This window comes from Gracilinanus agilis, chromosome 1, assembly GCF_016433145.1.
Source record: "Gracilinanus agilis isolate LMUSP501 chromosome 1, AgileGrace, whole genome shotgun sequence".
Lineage (NCBI taxonomy): Eukaryota > Metazoa > Chordata > Mammalia > Didelphimorphia > Didelphidae > Gracilinanus > Gracilinanus agilis.
In genome coordinates, this window is record NC_058130.1 from 531,278,874 (window position 1) to 531,297,196 (window position 18,323).

Sequence of the window (18,323 nt, forward strand, 5' to 3'; positions counted from 1 at the left end):
AAGCTCTCAGTGAAGGTGAGTGCTTGACAGAAAAGGAGACAAATTGACCAATTACTGTTATTAGATCATTTGTCTGAAATCTACAGTGGTAATACCCTTCACAGTCTTCTAATTACTTTGATTCCTTAAATGTGATTTACCTAATAGATCTGAGCAATTAGATATGAGAAAACAAACCTTATGGTGTGCCTATTTCTGTGCTTTATTAGCATTTTTGAAAGATGTTACTTCAGCTTCAGATTGATCAATTTTTTTTGACATTTAGGTACTAAAGAGCACCATAATATTTTAGCTACATAAAAATTGATGATTTCTTTTATAAAGGAAATATACATAAAGATCATCCCTTCTTCTGATTTATGTTGTTGTTTTAATTGCATTTGTAAATCATGAAAATAAGCTCATGTGTGACTTCCTAGATTTGAAATGTATGTTTGTATTTTTCTCATATATATGTGTTTATTTACATACAAATATCTATGTTTGTCAAAAAATCTGTAGTTAAAATAATTATTCACAAGATCCAATGAGAGTTATATATATTTAAAAGCATTTGTTTGTGAAAGAATGGTGGCAAATATTAGATCCTTAAGAACTTGGAGACAAAGATATTTAGGTCATTGTTAAGCATCTATGACACCAAAGAGACGCTTGATACTTGGGACTCTCAGAGGAACTTGTTTTTTCTTTGTTTGTTTGTTTTAATTTTAATTTGTTTTAATTTTCATTTTGAATATGTTCCCAGTTAGATGTTTCATGTTTTTTCCCTCTTCCCCCAAACTCCCTAACCCCTCTTAGCTGATGCACAATTTCACTGGGTTTTACATGTATCATTGATTAATACCTAATTCCATATTATTGATACTTGGACTAGAGTTATCATTTAGTGTCTACATCCCCAATAATATCCCCATCAGCCCATGTGTTCAAGCAGTTGTTTTTCTTCTGTGTTTCTCCTCCCACAGTTCTTCCTCTGAATGTGGCTAGTTTTCTTTCTCATAAGTCCCTCAGCCTTGTTCTGGATTCTTGCATTGCTGTTAGTAGAGATGTCTGTTATGTTTGATTGTAACACAGTGTATCGATCTCTGTGTACAATGTTCTACTGGATCTGCTCCTTTCACTCGGTATCAATTCCTAGAGGTCATTCCAGTTCACATGGAATTCCTCCAGTTCATTATTCCTTTCTCAGAGGAAATTTTAAAACAAGATCATTTGAAAAATCAGGAGAAATGGAGACATAGTAGTTTGAGATTATAAGGATAAATTAGGAATTTGGGATATTTTTGTGTTTGGTAGTGAAGGACTGTCTAAATGACTGAAGCCCAGCTTGGAATATTGAGTCAGAGTTCAGGCTTGGAATTCTGAGGGACTTGAGGAATGGAGTCACCAAATGTCAAAGAGCTCTTGGAGTTTACCTGAGTTCTGAGAGACTGGTCCTTCCTGTTCTCTGGATCTTTTCTTAGGAAACTTGGAAAACCTGAGTGACAGTTTGGATAGGAGATAAAGTGTAAGTTGAAGAGTTAGTTCTCTGTGTTGCTAAATGTTAGAGGCAATTTTCTGAGGCCTATCAAGGTCCAGAACTTGACCTAGCATGCGTAGGCTGAGAACTTGGCTAGGCTGACAGTTGAAGAACTGAACTGAATTTTACTTGGAGGAAGTAATTTAAGATTTATGTATAAGTATATTAATTATTAGAAATAAGTTTATTTAGAATAGAATTTGGATTTACAATAGTATAAGTATATCAGAATAAACATGAATTTCAAGTGAAAAAGACCTTGTGAGAGGTCAGGGAAATGGGAGTGCGACAAGGTAGACCCTTTTTAACTTTAAGGATACTATCTTTAAACCTGTGTTTCATCTATCTTTACCTTTCATCAAAAACTATTAAACCTTATTAAACAGAGTTTTTTTTGTTTGTACCAGCTGCCTCCAGTGTTGTATCAATCAGTTTTTCTTAGGCAGGCCATACTATTACAAGACCCCGGCTTTATCTTAGCTGGCAATCAATTGGTTACTAACAATAGCAACCAACCCGTAAAGAAGATTAAAGTATAATTGTTTAGATCAGACTATATTTATGTGAAAAGTGTTTTGTAATCATGTTCACATATATCCTATGTTTGTCTTGGCAAGTGGATTAAATATAATTTATATATGTGCAGCCTTTATATTCATAAACATATATAGAATTTTATTTTGTCTAGAGTTGTTTTAAATGGAATTTCTCTTTATATCTCTTGCAGCTAAAATTTGTTGATAACATATAAAAATGCCAATAACTTATGTGAATGTATTTTATATCCTGCAACTTTATAAAAGTTATTAGTTGATCCAACTATGTCTTCAGTTGATTTTCTAGGATTCTCTAAGTTTACTATCATATCATTTACAAAGAGTGATAGTTAATTTCCTCTCTGTCTACTTTAATTGCTTAAATTTCTTTTTCTTTTATTGTTAAAACTATCATTTCTAATAGTAGTCATAATACTCATCCTTGCTTCACACCTGATCTCACTGGGAAGGTCTCTAACTTATCCCCGTTTCAAATATTTACTGATGGTTTTAGGTAGATAATACTTATTTTATGGAATAGCCCATTTTCCTATGCTTTTTAGTGTTTTATTTTTATTTTTTCCTAGTGTTTTTAATAGGAAAGAAAGTATTTTGTTGAAGTATTTTATGCATCTATTGAGATATACATGTGTTTCTGCTAGTTGGGTTATGGATATGAACAGTTATGCTGATAGTTTCCTTGCTATTTTATTTAAAATTTTTACATATACATTCATTAATAAAATTGATCTATAATTTTCTTCTTATGATTTTGCTTTTCCTGGCTTAGGTAAAAGTACCATATTTGTATCATAAAAATAATTCCTTAGAATAATTTCTCTGCCTCTTTTTTCAAATAGTTTACATAATATTGGATTTAATTGCTTCTTAAATCTTTGATAGAATTCACTTGTGAATCTAGCTGGCCCTGGGGATTTTTTCTTAGAGAGTTCATTGATGGTTTATTCAATTTCTTTCTCTAAAATGGAATTATTTAAGTATTCTATTTCCTCTTTTGTTAATCTTGGAAATTACCTATTTTACCTGGATTGTTAGATTTATTAGCATATCATGTGGCAAAATGGCTTCTAAAGATAATTTCCTCTTAAACTGCTCTTCATTGAGTTCATCCTACTCATTTTCATTAATGATGACCTAGTTTTCTCCTTTCTTTTAAAAATCAAATTAACTAATATTCTATCTTATTTGCTTTCCTCCCATAAACCCAACTCCTAGTTTTATTTATTAGTCCAATAGTTCTCCTGATTTTAATTTTATTAATTTCTCTTTTAATTTTTAAGATTTACAATTTAGTTTTTAATTGGGGATTTTAATTTGTTCATTTTCTTGTTTATTTAGTTGCATGTCCAAATCATTGATATGCTTTTTCTCTATTTTGTTAGTATGGACATTTAGAAAAGTAAATTTTCCCCTAAGTGCCACTTTGTCTTTGTCCCATAAATTTTGATATGTTATCACCTCATTATCATTCTCCTTAATGAAAGTATTGATTGTTTCAATAAATTGTTCTTTGACTCACCCCTTTTTTTAGCATTAAATTATTTAGGTTGCAATTAATTTTTGATTTATTCTTCCATAGAACCTTATTGATTATAATTTTATAGCCTAAAAATATAAAAACAGATGCATTTATTATTTCTGCTTTTCTGTATTTGGTTTTAGGGTTTTTATGCCCTAATACATTGTCAATTTTTTTGTGTAGGTACTGTGTACTGTTAAAAAGAACATATATTCCTTTCTATTCCCATTCAATCTTCTCCAGAGATAATTACTTTTAACTTTTCTAAAATTTCATTTACTTCCTTCACTTATTTATTGTTTATTTTTCGGTTTGATTTATCTGAAAGTGAAATTGGAGTCCCCCACTGGTATAATTTTACTGCTTATTTCTTTCTGAAGCTCATTTATTTCTCTAAAATTTTGGAGTTACAGTATTTATTCATATACGTTCAGTATTGATATTACTTCATTGTATACACTATCTTTTACCAAGAAGTAATTTCCTTTCTTATCTCTTGATCAGATATATTTTTGTTTTAGCTTTGTCTGAGATCATTATTGCTACTCCTGCTTTTTTTTTTTTACTTCAGATCATGTACAATAAATTCTACTCCAACCCCTTAACTTTACTCCTTATGTATCTGCCTATTTCTAATGTGCTGTAAGCAACATAGTAGGATTCTGTTTTTTAATCCACTCTGAAATATGCTTCATTTTTATGAGTTCATCCCTTTCACATTCACATTCATAAATACCAATCTGGTATTATTGTCCATCTCATTTCCCTCTTTTAATCTTTCACTTTCTCCTTTCACTCTGTCCCTCCTCATAAGTATTTAGCTTTTAATAATCATCCCTTACTTCCCCCAAACTCATATACACCTGCATCTTGTGTTATTCCCCTCCATACTTTTCTATAGAATAAGATAGGATTCTATCTGTGAATGAGTATGGTTGTTATTATACCTTTGAAAGAATTATGATGGGAATAAAGTTTAATAATTGCCAATCCCCAACTTAATCTTTCTTTCATACCTCATTAGGTGAGATGATTTATGCCATTCCACCTTTCCCTTCCCTTTTCTCCCATTGAAATCAATTATTTCACTCCTCAATTTTTTACATATCAGATCATCCCCATTAGTATACTCAAAACCCTATGTCTATGTATACTATTTTTTAACTACTCCAATACTGATAAAATTTTTAAGAATTACAGATGTCATCTGTAAACACAGGAATATTTCCAGTTTCACTTTATTGAATCCCTTAAGTTTTCACATTCTTATTTACCTGTTTAGGCTTCTCATATGTCTTATCTTTGGACATCAATTTTTTTTGTTACGTCTGATATTTTTATTAGGAATGCTTGGAAATATTTTATTTTATTAAATGACCTTTCCCCCTTAAATAATATATTCAATTTTTCCAGGTAGATGATTCTGATTAGTAAACAGATTTTTATTTGCTTTCCAGAATATCATAGACCAAGCCTTCTGATCCATTATGGTGGAGACTGCTAAATCTTATGTAATTTTTACATGGTATTTGAATTGTTTCTTTCAGGCTGTTTGCAGTATTTTCTCCTTAGTCAGTGGCTCTTGAATGTAGCTATAATATTCCTGAAAGTTGTCATTCAATGATTTATTTATGGGGGTGATCTGTGGATTTTTTCAATTTCTACTTTACCCTCTTGTTAAAAAATATTTGGGCAATTTTCCTTGATAATTTCTTATATCCTATTATGATATCCAGGCTTTTATTTTTAATCATGAATTTCAGTTAGTTCATTAATTCTTCTTGTGGGATCCATTTTGCAAGTCATTTGTTGTTTTCAATAATACATTTCATTTTTTCTTCTTTTGATTTGATTTTTATTGTTTTTTTGAAGTCTCACTGAGTCATTAGTTTCTGGTTGCCCAATTCCAATTTTTAAGGAATGATTTCTACTATGAGCTCTTGAACTTCCTTTTTCATTTGTCCAAATCTATTATTTCATTCTTGTACAGCTTTCATTTCTCTTTCCCAGTTTTCCCCTACCTCTCTTGATTTTTGAAATTATTTTGGAGTTCTCACATAGCCTACGACCAATTTATATTTTTCTTTGAAATTCTGCATATACCTGCTTTGCTTTCACAGTCCCCTTCTGAATCTTTAACTACTAGTATTCTTTTCTTTTCTATTCTATTTCTAAACCTTACAGCAATAAACTCTTATCTAATGGTTCTTCTGGTTTTACTATAACATTCATAGGAAAACAAGCAACATTTTATCCTTTCTTTTCCTGACTTCCTATACTTCAAATTATTTCTCTGCTGCTTTCTTTTCCTGGACCTTCCTTCAGAGTATAGTACCTACTAATTCTGAAATAACCAACTATCCAAATAGACTTCTTACCCTTCACACTATATATAAAGAAAACGCCCAAATGGACAATGAGTTAGATAGAAAGAGAGATATCATTAGAAAGTAGGGGAGCATGTATAATTTACCTATCAGAGCTATAGAGAAAATAAGAATTTATGGCCAAATTAGATAGTATCATGAGAAGCAAAAAGGATGGTTTTTATTATGTGAAATTAAAAAAAAAACTTTTGCAGAAGTAAAACTAGTGTAGACAAAATTAGAAGGGAAGTAGGAAACAAAAAGAATTGTTTAGTTTGTGCCCCATTTCTCATATATATTGGGAAGAGAGTAAAAATTATAAAAAAAGCAGTGATTATCAAATTTATAAATGGCCAAAGGACATGGACAGGCAGTTTTCTGAAAGAATAAATCAAAATTAAAACTATTCCTGTCGGGGGCAGCTGGGTAGCTCAGTGGATTGAGAGCCAGGCCTAGAGATGGGAGGTCCTAGGTTCAAATCTGGCCTCAGACACTTCCCAGCTGTGTGACCCTGGGCAAGTAACTTGACCCCCATTGCCTACCCTTACCACTCTTCTGCCTTGGAACCAATACACAGTATTGACTCTAAGACAGAAGGTAAGGGTTTAAAAACAAAAAACAAAAAACAAAAACAAAAAAAACTATTCCTGTTCATATAAAAAATATTCTAAATCACTATTATTTAGAGAAACAAAAACTGAAACAGCTTTGAGATACTACCTCACATCTATCAGAATGACTAATAGAACAGACAAGGGAAATTAAAACTGTGAGGGAGAATGTACAATATCTGGAACACTAATACACTGTTACTGGAGTTCTGTTCTGGCCCAATCATCTGGAGAACAATTAGGAATTATGTCCAAAGGTCTATAAACTTAGGTATACCCAATGACTCCAAAGTGCTAATATTAAATTTGCATCCTAAAGTGTTAAAAATGGGTAAGGAGGGAAGAATAGGCCCTATTTGTACAAAAATATTTAAAAATTCTTTTTGTTCTTAAAAAATAGAAAATAAGCAACAACATTGGAACTTAAAGAGAATACCAATTAGTTGGGAAATGATTGAATTAGTTGTGATATATGAATGTAGTAGAATATTTTTGTGCTATAATCAGTGATCAGAAAAACAGATTCAGAAAAACTTTTATGAATTGCTGCAAAGTGAAAAGAGTTGAACCAGGTGAACATTGTGCCTAATATAAACTATAATGAAGGATGATCAAGTATGAAAGGCTTAACTAGTATGATCATCATAATGTTTCAAGAAAATTCCAAAGGACTCAGGATGAAAAATGTTACCCACTTTCAGAAAGTGATCTAATGAACTCAGTGCACATCAACATATACCTTTAAAATTTTGATTATTTGTCTTATTATTTTTTTGTTTACTTTTGCAACATGGCTATTAGAGAAATATTCTTTGTTTGACTTCCTGTGTACAAAAAATTTCATATTGCTTGCCTCCTCAATGGGCAAAAGGAAAATAATTTTCAACTTAAATTTTTAAAAAGAATATTTTTAGACCTAGTTAGGAATTATTTATTTAAATAAAATATTTTTAAAGAATTAAAATATGCAAAAGAGATAAAGATACAATTATATATTTATAAGGTATGCTTCTCCCTATCTCTTCCAATAAGAAAGTTGTTAACTTCTTCACTTGTAGTAAGAACTTTATTTTAAAAATGTACATAAACCATCAAGGTGAAACTATGTTATCAATCTTCTTCTAACTAATCAGTTGCTGTGAAAATGACATTAAAAACCTAGTGGAAAGAAAGGAGGAAATAATTTCAAAATTTAGTGATATAGAAACTTTGAATCAAGTTTTCCATGTACCCTAAATTTGGGCAAAGTATATTCAAAACATTTGGAGAAAACAGATATGATCCTCTGCAATAAAATATTTTTGTTTTTTGGAAACAGCTTCTGTTCTCTAGGTTGGGAAATTCTCAAGAATGAATCCAAAACATGGCAATGGAAAAAAAAGCTTGATGGAGACCTCCAAAGAACCAAGATTTGGGTTGTTACAGAATTCAGGCATTTCCTAAGAAAAGAACAAAGCCTGAAAACTATACTCTAATTACTTTGACAAATTCCAAGAAAAAATGGAGAATATATCGTTAAAGATATGATTGGCAAATGCCTATAATATGATGTATTAGGGGCAGTTAGTTGGCTCAGTAAATAGAGAGTGAGTCCTAGAGACAAGGTCTCAGGTTTGAATCAGGCCTCAGAGACTTCCTAACTGTGTGACCCCAGGCCAATCACTTCTCCTTAATTGCCCAGCCCTTACCACTCTTCTGAGTTAGAGCTAATACTTAGTATAATTTCAAATGGAAGATAAGGGTTTAGAAATATAAAATAAAATGATGCAATTATTGCAAAGATCCATCATGGCTTCATAAAGAACAAATCATGAGGGGGTAGCTCAGTGGATTGAGAGCCAGGCCTAAAGATGGGAGGTCCTACATTCAAATCTGGCTTCAGACACTTCCCAGCTTTGTGACCCCAGGCAAGTCACTTGACCCCCATTGCCCACCATTGCCATTCTTCCACCTAAGAGCCAATACACAGAAGTTAAGGGTTTAAAAAAAAAAGAACAAATCATGCAAGTTCATCACCATTTCCTATTTTCACAGAATTACTATACCAGATTGACTGAACTTAAGAACTTGCAGGTGATATTGTACATAAGTTTTGATAGATTTTAGCAAATTTTAAAATAAAATACTTTACATTTTTTCCTTTAGACGATGGAAATATATGGATCAGAAATATACACAATATAATGAACTTGGAAATATGTATTGTATAATACTACATGTACAACTCATATATCTTGAGGAGGGAGCAGGGTGAAAGTGAGGGAGAGAGTATCAATAGTAGAATGTGTTATATTCATAATCTTTAACAAATGTCAGAAAACAATGATTAGAAATTGTATTGACATATAATCTAGAAAAAATAAAAATAAGAAAAATATACTAATTGATTTGGAGCCAATTAGATAACTATATTCAAATAATGTTTAGAGTTTCAAAGCTAATGTAAGAAGGCTGCAATAAATTAACAAGTTAGAGAAATACATGACATTGTACTATTTAGTATTTTTTCCTATCACTGACTTTGAAAAATATATAGATCAAATAGTCACCAGATTTATAGGTGATAAAATTCTGTGAAGGATAATTAATGTATTGGATTATAGAATAAAAGTACAACAGAACTAGATAAAAACTATTTTAATTGTGCTGGATTTTAGGAGAGGAAATTCAGGGGAAATAAATGTAAAGTCCTAAACTTGAGTCCAAATTTAAATAATAATAATAATAATAATAAATATATGATGGTAAGGGCCTGATTGGATGATAATTTTTTCCTGAAAAAAATGCTAACTAGATAGATAAATGGATAGAGAGAAAGATAGATAGATAGTTAGATAAATAGATAGACAAGTTTTAGTGGACTACAAGTTCAAGTGAAGTATCATGCTAAATTCTAGGATCTTTAATTTCAGAAGGGGCATGCTAAAGTAGAGAGTTTCCTGAAGGATCTTGAGTTCATGACATATGAGGTTTAGGTGAAGAAACTGACCATGGTTTTCTTAGAGAAAAGAAGGTTCAGGGAGTACATAACTGTCTTCACATTTTTAAAGGGCTGTTATGTAAATGAGGGATTATATTTATATTTGGATGCAAAGTACAGAACCTTGACTAATGGGTGAAGTTGTAAAATATCTATTATAGGATTGACATCAGGAAAACAATTCATAACAATAACAAGTTTTTGAGAGTAAAATGAGCTTCCTAGAGAAGAGATAGATTCCTCTTTCTCCAAGATCTTGAACCAAAGCTTAGTTACAGTTTGTAGATTAGGTCAGAAGGCAACTGGAGGCATAGTGAATAGAACACAGTTTTGGTTCAGGATGACCTAAATTAAAATCTAACCTCAGACACTTACTAATTTTGTAGTGTTGGTCACATCACTAAACCTCTGTGCCTAACTTTTCTTAACAATTAAATGGACATTTTAATAGCACCTAGGCTGCAAGGATTGTAAGGATAAAATGAGGCAATATGTATAAAGAGCCATTTAGGAGAAAGCCTAGTACAGAGTAGGTCCTAGATAAATAAATACTGGCTTTCCTCTCCCTTCCATGAGTATTTTTTTATTTATACAATGGATTAAATGAATTCTAGACTTTTCAAAATTTCAGCTTCTTTTGTTATGTGATATTTGTGTATGAGTAGGTGAGATACTACAGAAGAGTGGATCTCTTGACAAGCAAACTTGATCAAGACAATAAAGAACATATCCATCAGCCTTCTAGAAAAGGATCATTCCCAGACATTTTAGAAATGTTTTACTGACTATATATATGTGTGTGTGTGTGTGTGTGTATGCATATATACTTATAAAATATTCCCATAGAATATGGTTTAATTTAACAGAGATATATATCTGTTAATTTTTAAGCCATATACTATGGGGATATTTTTTGGTGTAATAATGCTATTAGAATCCTTTTATCTAAAAATAATTTTGCTACAACCTCTTTTAATTATTCCAAGTTATATCACTTCATACAAAACTCTTTTCTGCCTCATCTTTAAATTGCATTAGGATTGTGTGTTCTCTAAGAAGTGTTTTCTACCTTCAGTGCTAAGATGGTATAGTAAGGAAGCCATCATCTTCAATCCTTCCAAATTCCCTTCTAAACAACAATAACTAAAATCCTCCCACCAAATTTGGAAGACACAATCAGCTTATTGAGTCTGAAGGACCAGCAGAAAAAATATCTCTCATTGGGATTTGAGAGGAATGAAGACCAAGCAGGTAGTATCAAGGACAGACTGCACCTTCCCAGGTTTTGTCTCCTCAATAATGAGTCCTCAACCTGACTCAAGTCTCTTACAGTACTCCACCCCTAGGGCCCATCAGCAGCAAAGCTCCATACCTAGAGGTTGACAAGAAGCTAGACTTTGCTGTCAGAGTTTGTCAGCAGGGAGTCTCTGAATCAATAAAAGCTTACAGTCATATATCTCACAAATGCAAGGGATCAATATGGCTTTCTACCAGTGGAAGCCAGTAGGTAGATACCCACCTTGTATAAGCCAGCAGCTAGATTTAGTCCTTGGTGCAAACAAAAAGGAAAGTTCCAAGCCTCAGCACAAAAGTATGAGATAGCACTATCTCCAATTCGCAAACAGGGCTTAACGTTTTTATGCAGTAAAAAAAAAAATTCCCAAAATCAAATGGTAAAAAACAAACTACAAAAGCCAACCAATCAAATCAAAAACAATCTGACCATAGACAGTTAAAATAGTGATAAAGAGTTTCAAGATATAAAAATAGAAGAGGACAGCTTTAACAAAATATTTACATGTGAAGCACCAAAGAAAAATAGAACTTGGGCTTAGGTCCAAAATGATCTCATGGAAGAGCTCAAAGAGGATTTTAAATATTAAATAAGAGTTAGAAAAAAATTGGAGAAAAATTACAGTAATGCAGGGACACTATGAAAAAAGTCAATAGCTTGGTAAATCAAACACAAAAAATGGGAAAAGTTATCCAAAAATTTGCTGAGAAAACAACTCCTTAAAAAGTAGAATTGGACAAATGGATAGGGAGACACAAAATGTCTGTGAAGGAAACAAATCTTTGAAAAGTAGAATTAGCCAAATGGAAAATGAGATACATGGGCTCACCAAAGAAAATAATTAAAATTAAATAAATGGAATATAATGACTCAAGATTTCAAAAACAATCAAACAAAAGAAAAAATAATGAAAGAATAAATAAAAAATATGAACAACTAATTCCAATACTATACAAACTATATGACATAATAAGGAAAGGAGTTCTACCAAACTCCTTCTTTGACACAAATATGGTACTGATCACAAAGCCAGGTAGGTCAAAAACTGAGAAAGAAAACTACAGACCAATCTCCCTAATGAACATTGCTGCAAAAATCTTAAACAGAATAATAGCAAAAAGACTCCGGCAAGTGATCACAAGGGTTATTCATTATGATCAGCTGGGATTTATAGCAGGAATGCAAGGATGGTTCGACATTAGGAAAACTTCACATAATTGACTCCACATAATCAACAAGCAAACCAAAAAAAATCAAATCATTATCTCAATAGATGCTGAAAAAGCCTTTGACAAAATACAATGTCCATTCCTATTGAAAACACTAGAAATTTTAGGAATAGAAGGGCCTTTCCTAAAAATAATAAATGGCATATATCTAAAACCATCAACAAGCATCATCTTCAATGGGGATAAATTAGAAGCATTCCCAATAAGATCAGGAGTGAAACAAGAATACCCATTGTCACCTCTATTATTTAACATTTTTTTTAATTTTAAACCCTTAACTTCTGCATATTGGCTTACAGTTAGAAGAGTGGTAAGGGTAGGCAATGGAGGTCAAGTGAGTTGCCCAGGGTCACACAGCTGGGAAGTGTCTGAGGCCAGATTTGAACCTAGGACCTCCCGTCTCTAGGCCTGGCTCTCAATCCACTGAGCTACCCAGCTGTCCCCTATTATTTAACATTTTACTGGAAACACTAACAGTAGCAATTGTTATGATGATAATAACAGATAGTTTGGAGAAGCAGATAAATGTGTCAGGGCCAAATAGAGCTTTAAGTCAAGAGCCAGAGATTGACAGGCTTCAGTGAGGAAAGGAGGGGGCTAAACACTCCTGTTTCTCAAACCCCTCCCCCTCTAACTGCTTCTGCTTCAGTTGATAATGAAGACAGGAATAAGATTCTTCTGGTAAGTTTCTGTTATGGCTGAAACCCCAATAATGTTCCTTTTCTTTAATTTATATTCCTCTCAGGTCAGTAAGATGAATATATAGACACTAGTTAACTAACTTGAGGAGAGAGAAGATCTTCTTAAACTGACAGCCAATAGGATTCAAACTAGATGTTCAGACTGAGTTGTGAGTATCTTTCCCAAATAATTATCAGGCCCAGATTTTAAGATAAAGGTTATATTAAGTAATAACAAGGAAAACTAGAGAAGTTAATGAAGGTTTTAGGATAATGAGAGGAGACCCTGAACTGTTAAGTAGATGCTGCCCTTCCCCCTCTCCACAAGAGGGGATGAAGCACTTAACTGAAACTGGCTCTCTTGCTATTGATAAATATCCTTACTCTCTAATCACTAAATAATTATATAATTATATTAATGAAGAATAGTAATAACAAACAGGCTAACCCTATGAGTAGAAACCACTGGCTTATACTACAATGGCCACCTCAGGAGAAACCCCCAAGTCAGGAGTAGCAAGCAGAGTGTCTGCTCACATCCACTCCCCCTAAATAACTGACTCCAACCCTTCTCAACTGCCCCTCACCCAAAGTTCTCCAGGGGGTCCCCTGGAATTCTGGGTGAGGCTATCCCTGTACCTTTGCAGGGATTCCATGCTTTGCATCTGCACACAACACAATTAAAGAAGAAAAAGAAATTGAAGGTATTAAAATAGGCAGTGAGGAGACTAAGCTATCACTCTTTGCAGATGATATGATGGTCTACTTAAAAAACCCAGAGATTCAACTAGAAAGTTAGTGGAAATAATCCACAACTTTAGCAAAATTGTGGGATACAAAATAAACGCACATAAATCATCATATATTTCCAATACATCACAGCAGGAAGAGTTAGAAAGAAAAATTCCATTTAGAATCACCCTAGACAATATAAAATACTTAGGAATCTATCTGCCAAGACAAACACAGGAATTTTAAGAATACAACTATGAAACCCTTTCCACTCAATTAAAACTAGATCTAAACAACTGGAAAAACATTGATTGCTCATGGGTAGAATGAGCTAACATAATAAAAATGACCATCCTACCCAAATTAATTTACCTATTTCATGCTATACTTATCACACTACCAAAAAACTTTTTTACTGAATTAGAAAAAAACTATAACAAAGTTCATTTGGAAGAACAAAAAACCAAGAATATCAAGGGAAATGATGAAAAAAATATGAAGGAAGGTGGCCTAGTAGTACCAGATCTTAAACTGTTCTACAAAGCAGTAGTCATCAAAACAATATGGTAATGGTGAAGAGACAGAAAGGAGGATCAGTGGAATTGACTAGGGGTAAGCGACCTCAGCAAGACAGTTTTCGATAAAGCTAAAGAACCCAGCTTTTGGGACAAAACCCCGCTATTTGACAAAAATGGCTAGGAAAATTGGAAAACAATATGGGAGAGATTGGGCCTAGATAAACATCTCACATCCTAAACCAAGATAAACTCAGATTGGGTGAAAGGCTAGAATATAAAGAAGGAAAGTATAAGTAAATTGCACAGAATAGAATACTTGTAAGATCTATGGGAAGGGAAAGACTTTAAAACAAAGCAAGAGTTAGAAAAAATCACAAAATATAAAATAAATAATTTTGACTACATTAAGCTAAAATGTTTTTGTACAGACAAAACCAATGCTACCAAAATTAGAAGGGAAACAACAAATTGGGAAAAAATATTTATAACAAAAAAGTCAAATAAATGTCTAATCACTCAAATATACCAGGAGCTAAATCAATTGTACAAAATATCAAGCCATCTCCCAATCGATAAATGGGCAAGGGACATGAATAGGCAATTCTCAATTAAAGAAATCAAAACTATCAATAAGCAATGAAAAAGTGTTCTAAATCTCCAATAATTAGAGAAATGCACATCAAAACAACTCTGAGGTACCACCTCACACCTAGCAAATTGGCTAAAATGACAGCAGGAGAGAGTAATGAATATTGGAGGGTATGTGGCAAAACTGGGACATTAATGCATTGCTGGTGGAGTTGTGAATTCATCCAACCATTTTGATTGGCAATTTGGAACTATGCTCAAAGGGCTTTAAAAGACTATCTGCCTTTTGATACAGCGATAGCACTGCTTGGATTATACCCCAAAGAAATAATAAGGAAAAAGACTTGTACAAATATATATATATATATAGCCTTGCTCTTTGTGGTGGCAAAAATTGGAAAACGAGGGTATGCCCTTCTATTGGGGGAATGGCTGAACAAATTGTGGTATCTGTTGGTGATGGAATATTATTTTGCTCAAAGGAATAAAGAACTGGAGGAATTCCATGTGAACTGGAATGACCTCCAGGAACTGATTCAGAGTGAAAGGAGCAGATCCAGCAGAACATTGTACACAGAGACTGATCCTCTTTTGCCTCATTTGGAAAGGAGCCAAACTAATAATTCAAGGCCTAATCCTCAAAGCCAAAAAATTAATCTTAACTATTTCCTTCTTACTTCCTTAAATGGAAACAAATTGAGTCAGCAAAAATCTTGTGCCATTCTTACTAATGTATTAAATAAAGAGTTCTAGAAGTTTTCCTTCCTCCTGAAAAGGACTGTGAAAAACAGGTATAGATTAACAACTTGATTTTTATTATGTGAAGTTATTCCATACTTATTTAATTGAGTTAAAGGTAGATTTAATCAAAAGTGGAAAGACCTATATTATGAGGATCAACCTTCACTAGAATTCTTTGAGTAAAGGTCTATTGACCTTACTATTTAGAAGCTTGTAGAGGGGATTATTTATATTTTATGTTGGACTGTATTTCCTTTCCCTTCTGAAATTCTATAATATTGTTATTATAACTTTAATTTAGAAAACTCTATTTTGTTTTATATACCTTAATGACTTTATAACAGTAGCATCCAGTAGCTGGAACATTTGGAAGATCTCAATATATATAAAGAGGGAGGGAAAAAGTGAAGACTTCTAAACTGGAAAGGTATTTTTCCTCCTCTCTAAAAGATGAAGAACAATTATATGAAGATGATGGTGATGATTATGGTGATAATGACATTAGTATTTCCTCTGGAAACTTTCATCTGAGCTTTAAGTAAAAACTAGCAAACTAGGAGCATCTAGGTGGCTCAGTGGATCAAGAGTCAGGCCTAGAATTTAAATCTGGCCTTAAGCACTTCTCTGTGTGACCCTGAAAAAATCACTTAACCTTTATTGTCTAACCCTTACAGTTCTTTTGCCTTAGAAACAATAAAAAGCATCAATACTAGGGAATGCCCTTCGATTGGGGAATGGCTGAACAAATTGTGCTATCTGTTGGTGATTATTATTTAGCACTATTGTGCTAAAAGGAATAATGAACTGGAGGAATTCCATGTGAACTGGAATGACTTTCAGGAATTGATGCAGAGTGAAAGGAGCAGAACCAGAAGAACATTTTATACAGAGATGGATAAAAGGTGGCACAATCCAGTATAATAGACTTCTTTACTAGCAGCAGTGCAATGATCCAAGACAATTGTCATGGACTTATGACAAAGAATGCTATCCACATCCAGAGAAAGAACTGTGGGAGTAGAAATATAGAAGAAAAGACTGCTTGATCACATGGTTTATTGGGGATATGATTGGGGATGTAGATTCTAAACAATCACCCTAGTGCAAATATTAATAATATGAAAATAGGTCTTGATCAATGACACAAGTAAAATCCAGTGGAATTGCTCATTGACTGTGGATGAAGGGTAGGAGGAGGGGAGGTAAAGAATATGATTCATGTAACCATGGAAAAATATTCTAAATTCATTAATTAAATGAAATTTAAAAAGTGTCAATACTAAGTCAGAAGGAAAGTGTTTAAAAAACAAGGAAACAAAAACACTATTAATATTATCAAATTCGAGGATGACAAAAAGGTGTACGCCAATAACTAACTTGTCCTTTATGAAGCCACTAAATAACTTTTGTCTTCTATGATCATGGCATGTAAAAAAAGTGTTAAGGAAGTTACACCCCTATAAAATTGGTAAAAATATATGTCATTTTCTTTGTCTAATGGCTTCCTTCATATCTTCCAACTTCCTTCTTTATCTTTCTAGATTTTTCTTAAGTTGTCCTATCCATCATTTCTTATTCTAAATTCATTTTGATTCTATGTAGAACTTTTCCATTCGATTGGAAAATATATTTGGTGGACATATTTCTCTCTGACTTATATTAATAATTAATTATTGAACCTCTATTACAATAATTTTCAAATAATTTTGCATGTTTTGTTAGCAATAACATAAAACTCCCACTCTAGTATGCCCCATAAATCCATTATTTTTTAATACAAATACAATTCCTATTAACAAGAAATTCACCTCTTTACTAAGCTAATCATCTATTGCCTTACACTTATTTTAGAATGCTAATAACTATGTATAGGAAGATCATTGAAATTTATCTCCAGAATATCAGATCAGCTCGATCCTAGATAGTAGCATGTCAGTTTTCAATTTCTTTTCTTCAGAATGGGCATTCAGCCAGTTTTTGAGACTTGCCCTTTATTATTATTATTTTAATAAGGCAAAAAGCATCAGAGTTGGAAGGATTTAGAAGTTACTTCAGGGCAACTTTATCACTTGTCACTGGTTAATATATGACAAGTCATCTCTTCCCTCATATGAGACATGAACTATAGCATACTTCAGTTTTGATTTTTCCTCCATTTCAGGATAAAAGCTTATATTGTTTTTGCTAAAATAACTAGCTTGCTCATCATCAAATTTTGCTCTCCAATTCATGAAAATTATTACATAATCATTTAAAAATGTAGATTTATACTCTACACATTAAATTACATTTCCCACAATTTTTTAAACAGGCCAATATTTTAAATTTTTATATTTAAAATCATATAGGAAAAGATCAGTGACTCACCAGGCCTGGAGACAGAAGGTCCTAGGGTCAAATGTGGCCTGAGACATACCCAATGCAAGTCACTTAATTCTAATTGCCAAGTTTTTTTTATCAATCTCCCATCTTGGACCCCAAATTTACTATTTAAAACAAAAGGTAAGGGTTTTAAAAATAAAATCATATAAGGACACAAAATAGAATAACATGATATTTTTTATTACTGAGTTTTGCAAATCCATAATTTCTTTATACATTTGTTATGTCAAGACCATAGAAAATAAAAATTTAGTAAGTGATCTCATATAATTGAAATTAGTAAAATTAATTATTGATGTATATCTTTTTATGTTCGTGTTACTTGCTGACTTAAGTCTCTGTTTTCTTTGCCATGAAGAAGTTTCAACTGCTCAGGAAGAAAACCTTGGATGAAGACTTTATTTCTTTCCTTTCTTTATTAATTGCTTTCTTATTCTTGTATTTCTCTCTTTATTTTTTCCTACTCCATCCTTTGTCCTTCATTCTTTCCTCCTTTCCTTCCTTCTTCCCTCCTTTCTTGCTTTTTACTTCTTTCCTTATTCCCTCCCTCCCTCCCTCCCTCCATCTCTTTGTTTCTTTGTTTCTTTCTTTCTTTGTTTCTTTCTTT